Source organism: Vicugna pacos, chromosome 31 (assembly GCF_048564905.1).
Source record: "Vicugna pacos chromosome 31, VicPac4, whole genome shotgun sequence".
Lineage (NCBI taxonomy): Eukaryota > Metazoa > Chordata > Mammalia > Artiodactyla > Camelidae > Vicugna > Vicugna pacos.
In genome coordinates, this window is record NC_133017.1 from 10,884,339 (window position 1) to 10,901,347 (window position 17,009).

General features: G+C 45.2%; 1 long non-coding RNA gene and 1 pseudogene across 1 annotated transcript in view; one reads left to right on the forward strand and one right to left on the reverse strand.

Moving 5' to 3' along the window:
* Nucleotides 1-280: 280 nt before the first annotated feature.
* LOC140690572 (uncharacterized) overlaps nt 281-17,009 on the reverse strand; it is a 29,673-nt gene continuing 12,944 nt past the window's right edge. Inside the window, exon 3 of the long non-coding RNA XR_012065877.1 lies at nt 281-8,592. This is a non-coding gene — a long non-coding RNA (uncharacterized lncRNA). The remainder of the gene's footprint in view (nt 8,593-17,009) is intronic.
* LOC102534305 (vacuolar protein sorting-associated protein 26A pseudogene) lies at nt 11,417-12,429 on the forward strand (annotated as a pseudogene).

Sequence of the window (17,009 nt, forward strand, 5' to 3'; positions counted from 1 at the left end):
TTTAATCAGTGTTTCTTGAGTAACATGTTCCAGGCACTGGAAATACCTAGGAAGTAAGCAGACTGAAAGCCATGGGGTGGGTGTCGCCAAGTCAAAACGCTCAGACCACACTCCAGGACAACTGGGGACTAAGGGCCACTCCTCAGTGCTGCCTCCCCGACTCTGCCGACAAACAGGACATGGTGAGGGGGAACACACCTTTCCCACTGGCTACTAAGAGACAATACATGTGAAAGCAATTTGCAAGTTCTTTTTTTTTAACTTTTTTTTATTGAGTAATAGTCATTTTACAATGTTGTGTCAAATTCCAGCATAGAGCACAATTTTTCAGTTATACATGAAAATATATATATTCATTGTCACATTTTTTTCACTGTGAGCTACCACAAGATCCTGTATATATTTCCCTGTGCTATACAGTATAATCTTGTTTATCTATTCTACATTTTGAAATCCCAGTCTGTCTCTTCCCACCCCCTTGCTCCCTTGGCAACCACAAGTTTGTATTCTATGTCTATGAGTCTGTTTCTGTTTTGTATTTATGTTTTTTTTTTTAGATTCCAAATATAAGCAATCTCATATGGTATTTTTCTTTTTCTTTCTGCCTTACTTCACTTAGAATGACATTCTCCAGGGACATCCATGTTGCTGCAAATGTCACTATGTTGTCAGTTTTTATGGCTGAATAGTATTCCATTGTGTAAATATACCACCTCTTCTTTATCCAGTCATCTGTCGATGGACATTTAGGCTGTTTCCATGTCTTGGCTATTGTAAACATTGCTGCTATGATCATTGGGGTGCGCAAGTTCTAAAATATAAATGTGAGCCCTGGAAAGCTGCCACAACTTACCAGAATCTGTGGCCTGCGATAATGTCTACCAAAGGGAAGGAACAGAGCTATAAGTTTTCACCCAGAAATTATCTACCAACTGACCTTTCCACACTTACCCTAAGTCCTTCTTTTTATATCAGTAAATAACGTTATTTTTTAACAAGAATACTTGTCCTTGAATCCAAATGAAATCTAGCTGTTTCTATTTTATCATATTTTTCAAATTCCATGGTGTGCTGGAATAAAATCTGTCTTCCTGAACAGGGAAAAACCCAGTCTTCCCCCTCCTGTAGTTTCCCTCTCCCGCGTGTCTCCTTTACTGTGTCCACACAAAACACACAGAACACTTCCGGTCCCCAAACACATTTGGGGATTCCCCCCACTGAGCACTTCTCCACGACACCAGCTGGGGGTCCTACAGTTTACCTCAATTCTGACACTGTCTGCCTGGAGATATGCCAGGTCACGTGGGTTAAGGGCTCAGTCCCACAAGACTGCTCCCTCCCCACCTCAGATGCCAGTCAGCAGAGCAGGTCCCCAGGGATGCACAACTTCCGTTCAACTTGGCTACACACTGGAGGGTCCCATAGCTTCTCCTTGGGATCCATTGTTTGCTGGAAGGGCTCAGAGAACTCAGGGAAACACATTCTTCTGGTCACCAGTTTATGGAAGGATGTGATAAATGATACAGATGCACAGAGCAAAGTCTGGGAGGGCCCTGAGTGTGGGGCTCCTGTGCCTGAGGATGGGGGATGCAGGGCTCCCCCAGGGGTGGTGTGTACCCCCGGAGCTCTCCAGACCCGTGCTCTGGGCATTTTCTGGAGGCTTCTGCTCATAGGCAGGAGCAAATATTAACTCCATTTCTAGCCTCTCTCCCTTCTGTGCAGGGTAGGGCGTGGGGCTGAAAACTCCAAGCTTCTAAACAAGGCGTGGTCTTGCTGGTGACTACCCCTCCAGGAGCCCCCCAGAGCCCTCTCATTAGAACAGAAGATGCTCCCGGTGCCCAAACCACTCAAATTCATGAGGGTTTCAGGAGGTCTGTGCCGGGAACCAGGGCAGAGACCAGCAGACAGGTTCCAGTACCTCACACGTGCACCCAGGAAAATGGATGCTCTTGAGAAAGTGAAGCTCAATGTATGTACTTCTGTTTTACATTCTCAGTTTTATAATTTAGAATAGTGACTGCTGCATGTTTTCCCCCGATTATAAATTAATACGTAGCGGAGAAGGAGTTGTCGGCAGTGACAGCATTTTGCACTTTAGGGCTCTGTCTTGGCCACTGAGATCTGTGCAGACCCTGATGTCAATAAACAAACAGACAAAAAAAAAGTTTTCTGGGAAGGGAATCTCTGAGAGCCGTGTGGAACATGCCTTCACTGTGACACGTGAGACCTCCTGGGCAAGTTAGTAAGTGGTGGCAGAAAACACCCTCCAGTCACAGCTCCTGGCAAATGACTTACGCAAACCAAGCGCACTTCATTTTCGCCTTCTGTCCCCTAGACGTGAGTCTGTTCTGGCTGCTGCTGGAATCTGCGCTCCTCAAACTGCAATTCTAAGACCCCAGATAACACATTTCTCTGTTTCAAAGTCTGCCTCTTTTTCTCAGATGGCAATACTGCTTATTGAAAAGTTAGATAATGTAAAAATTATAAAAAGGAAAATGAAGATCTCTATTTTTCTAAGATCTTTGTATTTTACAAACTTAAGAAATTTATCAGTCTCATTACCCAACTGCTATATAATTTGCCATTAATCATTATCATTAATGAAATGATTTCAAGAACCAATTTATAACTTCTAAAGACTATTCCACAACACTTACATAGTTGCTTTAATGCTTCCCTCGAGGCGTTTTATTTTTGCCCATTTTTGCAATGAACTTTTACATAAAGAATGTATAAGTAAGATATTAACAAGGATAGAAACAGACACTAATGATGAGAAAAACCAGAAATACTGAAAAAGTGAAAATGAGGAATAGCTCTCCCACAGAGCAAGAGGAAATAGATCACTCTCTAACCTTGGAAGGGGAAAAGGAAAAAAGGAGGAAGGGAAGGAAGGAAGACAAGAAAGGAGAAACAATTATTAGAAAGGAAATTTGCCCATAGATTTTTAAATGACAAGAATATTTTGTTTGACTCTTCAAAGAATTTTGAGCATTTTGATTCAGTCTTGCATTTTAAAAGCATTAATTGCCTACTAAGTGTCAGATAGTACTCCAAGAAAAGGCAGAAAGTTCCTATCTTCATTGGGATCAGCTTCTAGTAGAGATTTTAGACAACCACTTGAAGCTAACACAACACTGTACATCAACCATATTTCCATAACTTTTTAAAAAGAACACAGTTTGCTCTTCCCTGCCCACAGCAGGATATGGTCTGAGAAATGTGATTGATCGAGACTGCTTACACCGCAAAGACTGAGTAAGAAGACGGAGCTAAACTCTGTGTGCAGCAACTATTCTTGCAGTCAGAGGAGCAAAATCTACCACCAAAGGAACATCTCTACTGTCATGTGGAAATCAAACAGCCCCCTGAGTTCTTTCTCAGATTCCTAGCAAAGGCTGGCAGGAACTGCCATGGCTTATGGTTTCATGATGGTGAGAGAAAACAGACCAGGGTAGCAGATACTGTGTGGCCTAGAGTGTATCATTCTTTATAGAAATCTAAGTCGAGGGAGCTGCAAAGAGTTGCTTTCCATGAGTTTCAGAATGGCTGTGCTCCGAGGGTATCCACCCAGGTTCTTACACAGTCTGAGAGGAGACCGTCATCCTTCCTGACTGCTGTATGCTGTACCTGTCCATGCAGATGCCACACATACATGGAGATGTCCTGTATGGTGTATGTCTGCCCATATACATTTATAACATGCACATGTACATGCCCTGTATGCTCTGCCTGTCCATAAGTCCTCAACCTATCCATCCATCTGTCCATCCATCCATCTATCATCAAACGTCCTGTAACTATTTGTTGGCCATTCATCTTGAGGCCAACCTACTGATGATGGGCCTACCTTCCTTTCGTACTGGGCCCATCTTTGGGACTGTCACTCAGTTTCCACAGCCTCAGGAGCTGCCCCACGGGGACGAGGAGAAAGCAGGAGGAAAAGCTGCTTACGGAAAATAAGCCCGCTTGTCAGCAACGACGGCCGCAGGAGACGCTGGCAGCCACCTCTGCCTGTGCCCTGCCACCTGGCAGCACCCCCAGCTCTGGTCCCACCCACGCTGGGGCTCTCTTTTCAGATCACGGAACTGCCCTCTACTGGTTTAAGCACTGAATGTCACAGATGCTCCAGGATATGCTTCATACCTTTCAAAAAGCACGAAGGCTGTGCTTTTTCTAAAGAAGGGACTAGGTTCTCTCATTAAGAAGAGGTATTTGCCTTATTTTCCTGAAACTGGAGGTTTTGTTGGCATAGCGTTTCCTCCTAGTTTAATTTTGTGCTTTCTGGTTGGGTGCAGCAAACACCCTGAGATTGCTGGGCACAGACTGCACTCAAGTTAAAGCATGTTATTTTCAGGGCACAGCAGTGGTGCTAATCTGTAGATTGTCGCTTGTGCACTTGGGTCGGCATCTGCTACAGGAGACGGTCAGCGGGGGCACCAGCCACAGCGCAGAGACCCTGGATGAAGGAGCATCTGCACTAAGAGAGGGACCAGCAGGCACTAACTGAGGGGCTGGGGGTAGGGGGCAGTGGGCTGGGGCAGCGGCAGCCTGCGTCTGCCCGGGAAGAGGTGGGACTCCAAGGGGCTGTCAGAAGGAAGGTAAGGATGCACAGAACTTCATCGGTGCTGGTCCAGAAGTCGGAGGTGCTGTGAATGACACTCCAAGAGCCTCACTGCACAGCTAGAAATTAAACCCCACTTTTCGACCCTCTGATACACAGCAGGCAGGCAGCTCTGCTTTGGAAAAGAGGAGGAATAACAGAAAGTGTGGGATCTCAAGGAAAACTTCCATTGGGGCAAAACAAACAAACAAACAACGTGCATTCATTACTAGAAGTCCAGACATGGATTTCTCAGCACGAGGAAACGTGACCTGAGCAGGGACGGTGCCATCAACGTGCTCACGACGGCAGGTGGGGGTTCACGGCAGCACTCTGGGAGGGAGCAGCAGGTGTCTGTTCAGATCGAAAAGTCCAGAGGGTTCCAGATGCACAGATGCCCTGAGTTCTCCAGTTTCCCGCCAGCCTCCCAGCCCAGAGCAGGAAATACACCCAAAGTAGCTGCATCTTGGTGTCTGGAATGCCTCCCTACCTGATGCAAGCACTGAACACTACAGTGGCCAGGACAAGACACACTGTAACAATCACACAGGAGCTCGTGTTCTTGGAGGACAAGCACACAGCGCAGCAAGCCCCGTGCCTAGATCTCCCCGAGACACTCGCTGTGGCTGCCAAGCTGGACCGGTTCCAGGTCCCCAGCTGAGTCAGGCCCTCCGCCTGGACCTTCCCTGCTCCCCGCGGTTCCTGGCCAACCCCTACTCCTCCTTCCCTTTGGATCCTGATTCCACCAGCATCCTTTCCTGACTCCTTCCTTGGGATGAGATGCGCACGCCCCCCACTGTGTCTGGCCCCCTGTCATGCCTATGGCGTCCTACTTACTTCTCTGGACACCATCCCTGGGTTACACACTTGGCGGCTGCGGGGACCCGTGGGAACCAGGGACCATGTTCATTTTGCTCAGAATCAGATTCTTAGGACACAGGTTTGTACAGGCACATAGTGGATTCAGTCAACAATCTGCTTAAATGGATTAAAACTGCAGTGAAGAGTTGAAAATAGTTTAGCAGATATAATTCTGTTTCTAATCTAAGTAATGCCATTAGTGGACTGTTTTCAAAAGTCTAGCAAAGTCCTGAGACATCTGCCCGGTTATCACAGCAAGGAGAGGGCTGTGATGCCGACAAACTGAAACAGAGGCTTATGGGCTCCCCGTGGTCTCTCCCCAGGATTCTTGCACCAACCAGCCAACAGCTCACACCCCATCTGGGCTGACTCCCCGCCTCACACACCACGTACTCCGACCTCCATTCTGAAGACAGAACCATCTTCCTAAAACAGATGCTAAGCACCCCTCTCTGGGCCTAGGATCCCTCCCCGACCACCCAGCCCACACCAGTGCCCCATATCCACAGGCTACATGTCCAGCCACTCCACGTGGATGGAGCACACACCTGTGTCCCTTGCCCCCCCCCACCTCCACATCGATCCATGCCTCCCAGTGCACCTCCAGCAAGACCAAGTACTTGTTCCCACGCTGTCACCCACTTGTGAGCACACACGTCAGTAACAAAACAAGACAACAGAGGTGATGTAGAGGCACTTACATCCTCACCTAAACCGTCAGCTCTGCCACCAAAGCTACAGCAACCAAACTGCACAGCTCCCTTCCACTTCCTCAGCTTACGGGCCATCCTGCACAGACCTCTTTCTCTTTTTAAGGCAATTTGGTGTTCATTTTACACTGATCTCATCCATGTAGCATCTTTAAAACACCTTTCATCTGTGTGGAATGGTTAGCAGGAAGGAGACCAGGGTTTCGGTGCTCTGGTCTCCCACACACCTGGGCTGCCCTAACTTAGGGATCTCGAACCCCCAGCTTGGTGTGCACACAATGCACTGAGCTGGGGTTGGAACGTGGCCGGAGTTTCTCCCTCTGGTGCACCTGACTCTGCAGCCCCAGGTGTGCTGACGCCTGCCCCTCTCCCCACGAGGGCCTGCCTCTGGGCGAGAGCACACTGGGGAGCATCATTTTAGCGCAACTGGCACCAAATTCAACCAAAAGTACATGAAAACAGCATACCCAGAATGGCTGCCCCTCAGCGCCTTTTTGGGGAATTGCAGGCATTTTGTGGAACGAAGCCCGGGGTAAGGATGAGGGTTGGAGAGGCAGATGCCAAGCGAGGCACATTATGGAAGCATGCAGAACTTTCACTACTGATATCACTGGGGCTGGGACAGCGCAGGTGCACGCCAGCTGTGCGCGGCGAGTGCCAGCCCCTTTTGCACAAAAGCTGCTGATTTCAGGCTGTCTTACGGGCTAGGCTGCAGCCACGGTGACACAAACAAAGGCATCTTATTAACCGAGACTCACGTTTTTTCAGTTTGAATTTGGCCATTGCATTTTAAAGTGGACTGAAGTATTAGCCATTCTAAGGAATGAACACCCTTCCCCCTTTACAGTCTATCTTCCATTCACGTATTCAAATGCCCCCTTGTAAAGAATGCTAAGTACGTTAGAACTTAGACCCCTTCCCAACAAATGTACATGAAACGCAGGTCCCTGTGCAAGTCACTGTCACGCTGGGCGACGTCACGCCGGGCGACAGCATTTCCACCAGATCTAAAGATAGTTTTCCCTTCCTTCCCGTAAGACACTCAGACGTCAGCACCGCGGCATGCCGTGTGGTTGCCTCTGAGCTGTCTGCCGGTGCTCACAAACTCACTTACCTGGCAGTGCAGCTCCTCCAGGGTCTCACGCTGCAGCTCTGAATTTCCTTCCTGCTGCTTTTTGCTTTGCTTGCTAAAAAAAAATCTGCCACCTCCTGGTCTGGATCAGCAGGTTTCACGCCCATTGTGGGTGAAACAAACACTCCTCCGATAAGTGAACGCAGCCTTGCTTCGGACGTGGATTCCAGGGAAGAGAGATGTTGCCAGGTCTGCTGAGTCCATGCCAAGGAGAGGGTCCAGTCCACGGCAGACACGAAGCACAGAAAACTCATCTCAGTTTTTTTTTTTACCAAATTCCTGACCTGATTCTTAAAAATTTAGTCTTCTTAATCTTCAAACTCCCTCCTTTTACCCACTTCACATCATATGAGTATCCTTATTATATTCACGGAATGCTCACATATAAAGTCACTGCTTCAGTTCAAGAGTGACTTTTGCACCCCTTGTTTGCCACCAGTCACAGAGCCACCACGAGAGACGAGGGCACAGGAACAGCCAGATGAAGGTGGTCCCGCAGTGCTGTGCATGTATCAGCCCGGGTTCTCAGAGACCAGAACCACGCTCCTCAGCAGCTGGGGTCCAGGGATGGGCTCACGTGACCATGAGGTCACGACATCCCACAAGCCGCATCTGAGCTGCACAACCAGGGAAGCAGTGAGTAACTCAGTCCGGGTCTGAAGTCCCGAGAACCAGGAACCAGCAACATCCGGGTGCAAGACAACATGCCGGCCCAGCCCAGCAGAGCAAATCCACCCTCCCCCACCCTTCGTCCATGGCCCCCGACGGACTGGGTGATGCCCACCTGCGCCCGTGGAGGCTCACTCATCCACCCCCTGCAGTGCTAACCCATCCGGAACGCCCTCATGGCCACACTCAGAGGCCATGCTTTGCCAGCTGTCTGGGCCCCCCCGTCACCCTGTCACCTTGCCGGGCCCCCTGTCGCCCCGTCACCTTGACACCTGAAATGAATCACCAGCATCACCTCTTCAGGTCTTTCCTAATTGAGGCTGTTCTTCAGAAGATGCAGAAGTTGAAACCCTTCAAGCCGATGGGAGACGAAGGGACAAACCGCCTCGTCGTGTTCTTGGAGGCTCGTGTCCCAGCCGCTCTCCAGCCTCCGCGGTGTGGTCTGTGGCCGAGGGACAAAGACAGAGCCAGGGGAATAGCCAGCCTCGCTTCTGGATGACGTCTGAGTCTGTGCTGACCTGCGAGCCTTCTGTGGGCAAGCCCATCACGCCTTCAACTTGAACGGCTCTTCCGGGAGGTTCACTGACAGCATGTCGGAGCCACGACCGTCCATCCACCTGAAACAGGACCAGCAACACGCTTAGCAGTTCACACTCGGTATGACCCTTTCAAAAAATTACTCCCCTTGCTTTTCTTCACAACTCCGTGAGAGGTAACAATCCTCCTTTACAGCTGGGGAAGTGTGAGCAGAAAGGTTTAATGTGGGCACCTCGCTTAGTTTAACATCTACAATACGCAGCAAAACCAAAATGCATTTGACTGAATTCTTTTGTACTTTTTTAAGAGATACTGTAACTGAAATTTAATCTCTGCATTTGTAATCCATAGCAGAGATTGCTATTTGCCCAGATTTCAGTCCCAAGTTTTCCCTTTACTCACATACACGTACATGAGAGACAAAGACAGAAAGTGCTCGGTCCTTTGTGCATCAGTAACAAATGCAGAACAAAAAGCCTCAAGAAAAATGTAAAACCTGATAGTAAGAGTTTGCTCAATGTGTAGTCCGACATTTTTATTGCTAAATGCATATACAAAGAGCAAGAATAGACTTTTATCCTATCTTGGGGGCTTTCTGCATATGGAGTTTATTGTCAGGGAGTGGCAAACCGCATTCAAATGGACTCCTAGGCTGCGTCACCTTGAACCTCCACCAAATTCAGCAAAGTGACCCCTGAGAACAGCTTTTCTCTGAGAGGGTCCACTCTCCTTTGTTGGTAGACAAACTTTAGGAACACACTTTTTTATTGGTTCACATCGGGCTGCACCCCGCAGGCCTGCAAGCCCTGTATATGCCCAACTTCAAGACCAACTGAGGAAAGAGCCCAGAGATGTCACATCACAGGTTTAGTGGACAGAATCTTACACAGAAGGTTCTGGAGTGACACCCCCGTGTACAGTGGGCAGGACATGGCCACAATCTTTTCTGCTGACCACTGGGAGAAGGAGGCTACCATTTATAAGGGGAGCTGGTGTCACTGGCTCATCAGTTACCAGGGAAGCCAGCAGTGGGGCAGGGGGCAAGCACGTGGGCAGTTGTAGGTCAAGCCCTGTGACTAAGAGGACTGGCAGGTCACGTCAGAGAAGCAGCGTCTGGTCGAGCAGGGAGACAAGAGAGAGCGAGGAAACAGTCACCTCGCGAGGCCTGACCACACAGCTCGTCCTCCCTCCTCCAAACAATGACAGAAACGTCTCAGTGGTGCGTTTCAGAAACGTGAGAGATGCTCGCACTGATTCCAGTTCCTACAGCTGGCCGAGCTCTCAGTGTACGAGGCCGTGACTTTGAAGGAGTCCACCAGATTTAGACTCCCAGTCCTTAAATTCACGTGGTTTCCAGCTTGATGATGGAAACAGGGCTTAGAGAAGTCACCGTGGTGGTGGTGTCCCATCCACCCTTAACACCCAGGCCCTTCCTCCCTCTTCCTGGGCCCCTACCCTCCTCCCCTGTCCCCAGAACTGCCTTCTGGAGAAGCACTTGGGAGAGGGGGACGCTCACTTGTGATGCTCTCAGCAGGGTTCTTGTGCCAGGCCCTGTCCTCCAGACCAGGGCACTCTAGTCCACAGAACCAGGGACCCCATGGAGACTTCACAGAGGGGTCTCAGTCTGTGACCCCCTGATGTTGTGTGTGGCATTATATTTGGAATGAACTACTGAAGTCATCGTTACATGTTTAGATGGAAAATACAGACAGGGACATGTCATGTGTTTTGCATAATACAAAACAGACAAGAGCTCCCAAGTAATTTCCCAGGTGATACAAAGACATAAAAATCTCCCCTGTGCTTTCAGGCAGTCAATAGTTACAGGCACAGTCTGATTTCTAAAACATACAAATGGGCTCTATTAAACTTAAAAGCTTCTGCACAGCTAAGGATACCATCAACAAAATGAAAAGACAACCTACAGAATGGGAGAAAATATCTGCAAATGACGCGACTGACAAGGGACTAATTTCCAAAATATACAAGCAGCTCATACACATTAATATCAAGAAAAAACCAAGCAACCCAATAAAAAATGGGCAAAAGACCTAAACAGACATCTCTCCAAAGAAGACATGCAGGTGGCCAACAGGCACATGAAAAGATGCTCAACATCGCTAATTATCAGAGAAATGCAGATCAAAACTACACTGAGGTATCATCTCACACCAGTCAGAATGGCCATCATTAAAAAGTCCACAAATGGTAAACGCTGGAGAGACTGTGGAGAAAAAGGAACCCTCTTGCACTGCTGGTGCGAGTGTAAATTAGTGCAGCCACTGTGGAGGACAGTATGGAGGTTCCTTAAAAAACTAAAAATAGACTTACCATGTGATCCAGCAATCCTACTCCTGGGCATACACCTGGAGAAAAATACAATTCAAAAAGACACGTGCACCCCAGTGTTCACAGCAGCACTATTTACAACAGCCAAGACATGGAAACAACCTAAATGCCCATCGACAGATGACTGGATAAAGAAGCTGCGGTATGTTTATACAATGGAATACTATTCAGCCATAAAAAAGAAAAATAATGTCATTTGCAGCAACATGGATGGACCTAAAGATTGTAATTCTAAGGGAATTAAGCCAGAAAGAGAAAGAAAAATGCCATATGATATCACTCATATCTGGAATCTAAAAGAAATAAACACAAATGAACTACTTATTATTTGTAACTTAGATGACTGATTGAATATGTGTAAGCACACGTGCTTGTCCTTTATGATTGGATTACCACATTCTGTTGATTCTTATTTTGTGGCTGGCTTTATTCCTTAGATAACTATGTTAAGTTTAAAAAGCTAAACCTCTAATCTGTTCTTAGAAACAATGAACAGTACGTATACGTAAATTTTAAAAAATTACAGTACTGAAGTAGGGGGGACGCGGTGGCGGCAGCAGTGGCAGCGCTGACAATGAGTTTTCTTGGAGGCTTTTTTGGTCCCATTTGTGAGATCGATGTTGTCCTTATTGATGGGGAAACCAGGAAAATGGCGGAAGTGAAAACTGAAGATGGCAAAGTAGAAAAACGCTATCTTTTCTATGGTGGAGAATCTGTTTCAGGAAAGGTAAACCTAGCCTTTAAGCAACCTGGAAAGAGCCTAGAGCACCAAGGAATTAGAATTGAATTTGTAGGTCAAACTGAACTTGTCAATGACAAGAGTAATACTCACGAGTTCGTAAACCTAGTGAAAGAACTAGCCTCACCTGGAGAACTGGCTCAAAGCAGAAGTTACGACTTCGAATTTACGCAAGTTGAAAAGCCATATGAATCTTACATCGGTGCCAATGTCCGCCTAAGGTATTTTCTTAAAGTGACAACAGTGAGAAGACTGACAGACTTGGTGAAAGAATATGATCTTATTGTTCATCAGCTTGCTACCTACCCTGATGTTCACAACTGTGTTAAGACGGAAGTGGGCACTGAAGATTGTCTACGTATAGAATCTGAATATAATAAATCAAAGTATCATTTAAAGGATGTTTTGGAAAAATTTACTTCTTATTAGTAAGAATAAAAATCCAACATATGGAGTTACAACTGATTAAAAAAGAGATCATGGGAATTGGACCCAGTACCACAACAGAAATCGAAACAATCGCTGAATATGAAATAATGGATGGTGCACCAGTAGAAGGTGAATCAATTCCAATAGGACTGTTTTTAGAGGGATATGACCCAACTCCAACAATGAGAGATGTGAACAAAAAATTTTCAGTAAGGTACTTTTTGAATCTAGTCCTTGTTGATGAGGAAGACAGAAGGTACTTCAAGCAGCAGCAGATCATTCTTTGGAGAAAAGCTCCTGAAAAAACTGAGAAAATTGAGAACAAACTTCCACCAGCGACTGGAGTCACCAGAATCACAGGCATCTGCTGAGCAGCCTGAAATGTGAACTGAATAGGAGGAAAAAAGGAAAAAAACCCAAAAAACTCCTATATCCATTGAGATTTAAGTTCGACAGGTTAAAGATGGTTGTAGCAAGTGGCGGGGTTGGGGGAGGCCAAAAGTCCATCTATAATAGTCTTCCTTTATCTTACAGTGCTGAATTTATTTTATCATATAACTAAATGTTCTTCATGTATATACATTAAAAAAAAAGTGCTTTCTTTATAACACTGGAACTTCCTTAAACTGCCGGGTTTTTTTGTTTTGTTTCGTTTTGTTTTGTTTTGTTTTACTGCACACTGATTGGATGACAAGCACTCAGATATGCAGCAGCATAAACATTAAAGGTTTTCATGTGAGTGGGCTGGTATTTGTAATTTTGCTTTCTTTCTGCATGATGTTGATGATAGATCCTTTTCCTCTCCTTTTTCATGTTAATGATTACCTCTTACTCTCTACATGCAAAAAAATTATTTTGTGTTCAAATAAAATTAGAAAACCCGAGTGGCCCTTACATCTTACAAAGATTTAAAACATGGCATCTCAATATTTTTGAGAACTGTATTTATGTTTTTACATACGTTTGAGAAATGCATACAGAGTGTTTCACTGTAGGTGCTTCTGAGTCTACCATTCCATGGCTTCCTGAATTTTTTCTCTTTGAAGTCTTCTGTGGTATGAATATTAAATTTTTTTCCCTAAGGGATTATGTGGCATGTCATAGTAGCTTTTTTTTTTTTTGGCCATATTAAATTAACCATTTTGCTACTGCTGTACAACAGGTACACTGTTTATACTGGCATTTTAGAATCTGTTAAAACTGTATAATTTTTCCATAAATATTTCTATGAAAAAATTTTTTTTTGATTTAAGGAATCTTTTTACCACATATACGCAGATATAATTTTCTTGACTTTACAAGTATTCTCTTCCCTTTTCAGGGGAAAATTTGAGGATGGAAAACTCAGGAGAACCAGTGAAGCATGCAGTTATCCAGATCTGGACAATTTCATATGTGTTAAATTGGAACTTTGTCTAGTTCAAAAAAATTTAAACTTCTTCATCCACTCTGTTTAAAATTTTTTAACATTAATTTGTTCAAAGCCTCTAAAAAAGAAGGTTGCAGTCATCTGTTCTTATGCTATGCATGGGGGCTGATCTTAAAATACACTAAATGTCGGGTGTAGGAACTAAAACGAAGCCTGATGTGGGAAACTGCTTTCACTTATGGTTCATTGGTTTTTGTACCAATATTTTTTATACACTTCAGTGCAAGTCTCGTCAGTTAATCTTACTTTATGAGTAAGCTAAGCAACCCAAATTACATTTCTTTAAGCCTGTTTTACTACTACGGCACTTTGAAAAAGTGGTCAGTAACCAGCTTCTTAATGGGCAAGAAGTTCCATGTACCATGTGCTGGAGCATCTATGTTAAATGTGGGTATCTGTGAGTGGTAATGTTTTCCTTCATGTAAGTGCCTGTTAAGAGTTTCAGAATTTACAAATGCCAAATATTTTCATGGTCACTTGCATGTAGTAATCTAGAAAATATTCAAAGAAATTTTGAAAACCAGTTGTATCTAACCAGCCTAAAATTGTGCAACCAAGACGTATATAATAAAGAATTTGAAACAGATAAAAAAAATTACAGTACTGAAGATAAGAATCAGTTGGATGAACTAAACTGGATTTAATTAAAGAATACAAAGATGCATAAGGTATTAACGATACTTACAAACATCCATTTGTTAAGATAAGGGAAATACACTAATAAACAAAACATCCTTAAAAAAAAAGGAAAGAGAAAGTCAAAAATCTCTCAAATACCAGGGTGGGTTTTTGAACTAAATCTATTACCAGCTCTAAGCATCAAACAGAAGCAGCATCTCCAGCGGAGGTCCGTGGTGGAATCTACAGTTAACCTGCTTACGAGATCATTAACGTCACCGCGACTGTGAAATATCTGAGCATATTAGAGCTGCTTTGAAAAAGGTCCTGAAATCTTGCTGCTGATGCAGAAAGAGAAGTAAATTGAAATTCAATTAGCCTCCACTTTTAATTATCAGGTTGAAAATAGGCACCCATTGATTCCCTGTTTAAGGGCTTGAATTTTCAGGACTCTCCTAAATTTAACAGGCACGTATAAAACCTTAGTTCTGCGAAGCACTTGGAAGTATTGTTCACAGATGGAAAACAACCAGGTGTCGGAAGCAGGCAACGTAACACCGCGGTGACTTTAACACTGATGTTGTGGCAACACATCCTTCAGTTCTGGGATTTCACTTTCTTCCGTCACTTACGCTGTCACACGTTCCGGCTCCCAGGAGATGCTGACGCCTCTGGGGAGAAACGGGCACCCAGTAACTCTGGGAGGTGCTGCTTCACACCCGGCCGTGAGTCTGTCCTGGACGAGACCACCGTCTGACCCCGTCTTCTTTCTTTCACCAAGTTTCTCTTTCCAGCAGAATCCAGTAAAAGACTATTTTCAAAATATCTGAGGAAACCCTACAGATCAATTTTTAAAAGACAAGCAACCCAGTTTAAGAAGGTGAGCTAAATATTTGAGCAGGTGCTTCTCAGAAGGGTTTATCCAAACGTGCAGTGAGAGAACAGTCATCCCTGGTCGGCGGGAAATGCCCTCGGCAGCGCAGTGCGCCCGACTGCAGCCCCCCCTGCCCCGGGAGAGCACACATGCCTGGAAAGCATGTGGAGCCACTGATTTCTCAGGCAACCTCGGTGAATAGAACCATTCTGAAAATCTCCTTAACAGCGTCTGACAGAGCTGAGCAGGCAGCACACCCCATCGCCCAGCGGTGGGCTCTGTGACTGGATCAGGCCCACCGAGAACCCAGCCTCAGCTCCCAGGTTCAAGGTCAGATGATTAGTACCACTGATTAAGTCTGCAAAGCTGTGACACAATCTATTCACAGGGACAACAGCAGGGGCTACATGGGGCTGGTGTGCATTACACAGCTTTAAAAACCGGGCCTGAAATACTGGGGAGTGAAGCACGTGGGCTTGAACGCTGACCAGACCCGAAACTCTAGGTGTCACGCAACTGGGGGGAGTGGTTAGGTAGCAGTTAACTTCAAACTTTATTACCTGTGATATTAAACATCTGGAATAAAATTTCCAACTTAAGCGCTACAAGCAGTAAAAAAGAGGGATAAGAAAACCAAACAAAACCAGAAAGCAAGTCTACCTCTCAAAAAAGTAAAAAGAGAGCAAAAAAGAGCATTTATAAAGCACACAGATTTTTAGAGACATGTCACAATCACAGACTCAGCAATTGAAAGAAATTGCCAGGCGCATGAAAACAACGTGTTCTACAGTATCTCCAAGTGATGAAACTGAGACCTAAGGACACAGAACATCTGGAAGTTACAGATGCAAAAAGAAATTCCGGGCGAACTAAAAACTCCTTTTGAGATAATGATAAAAGCCTCATTCTCCAGGACAATTCAGCAATCGTTACAGTGTGTACACCAATAACACAACTTCACATCCCATGAAGGAACCAAGCATTAAATCAAGGGAGAAACTGACAGCCAACACCACGGTAAGACTTCAAGACGACTTTCCCAGTTAGTGATGGCTTAAACACATAAAAAGTAACAAACATGTCTTGAAGGGAGAAGCAGGTCCCTGAACCAAACCATTTCGAAACTAAACACTGTTCTCCAGAGCACATTTATAAAAACTGGACATGTACAGGGTGATAAAGGAAGGTGAAACAAATATCAAGGTAAAATATACTTTATGCAATTTAGAGAAAAAAATAATCATTTAAATACCTTTGGTCTACAAATTTGAAAACTCATCTTTAAATAAATCAAAAGTTGAATATATGAGAGTCAAAATTAAAATGAATGTTCATCTCAAATATTCTCAGAAATTTCTGCAAATTTCAGAAGATTATAGACTGTGGGATATCATTTTTATAAAGCTCAGAACCAGGGAGGTGAAACAACATATTGTGTAAAAGGCAGAATACTGCAGAACCACAGGGAAGGGAACCAACACGCACAGAAGTGGCTTCCTCTGCGGGTTGGGGGCGCTGAGGTTTCTGCAGTCGGCGATGATCTCAAGATTGTTGTGTTATCACGTTTCATTCACAACTTAAACATTCATTATCAATGTTTCTGTGGGTTATCCAATAGCACATATAGTCAAAGTGAGCATAAGTAAAATAATAAATATTATTTCCCAACAACAGTAAGAAGTTAAGCAGAAATTGGCTACGTGTGCTTTTGGTGTGATTTTAAAAGCAAAAACAGGGGCCACAGACACCGATGCTGAAGAGAAGCTTCAGAGGGCTGTGTTCTCGAGTGTGAGTGTTGTGTCTCCTCCCATGACCTTGTAGACAATGACAGGGTTTTTTTCACCCCGCGACCTTGCTGCCCAGAAAAACTGCAGACACGCTGTGCCTGGCGGTGTTCTCGGTCTGCGAGTTCCCACTCATCCCTCCAGGCGGGGCACTGGCCTCGTCAGGTCATCCAACGTGCTCTTCCTGGAGTCTCCTCCTGCCCCCTGAAGGCTTTGTGCTCACAGCACCTCATGACAAACTCTGCCACGGGGTCTCCATCTCCTCGCACTCCCTG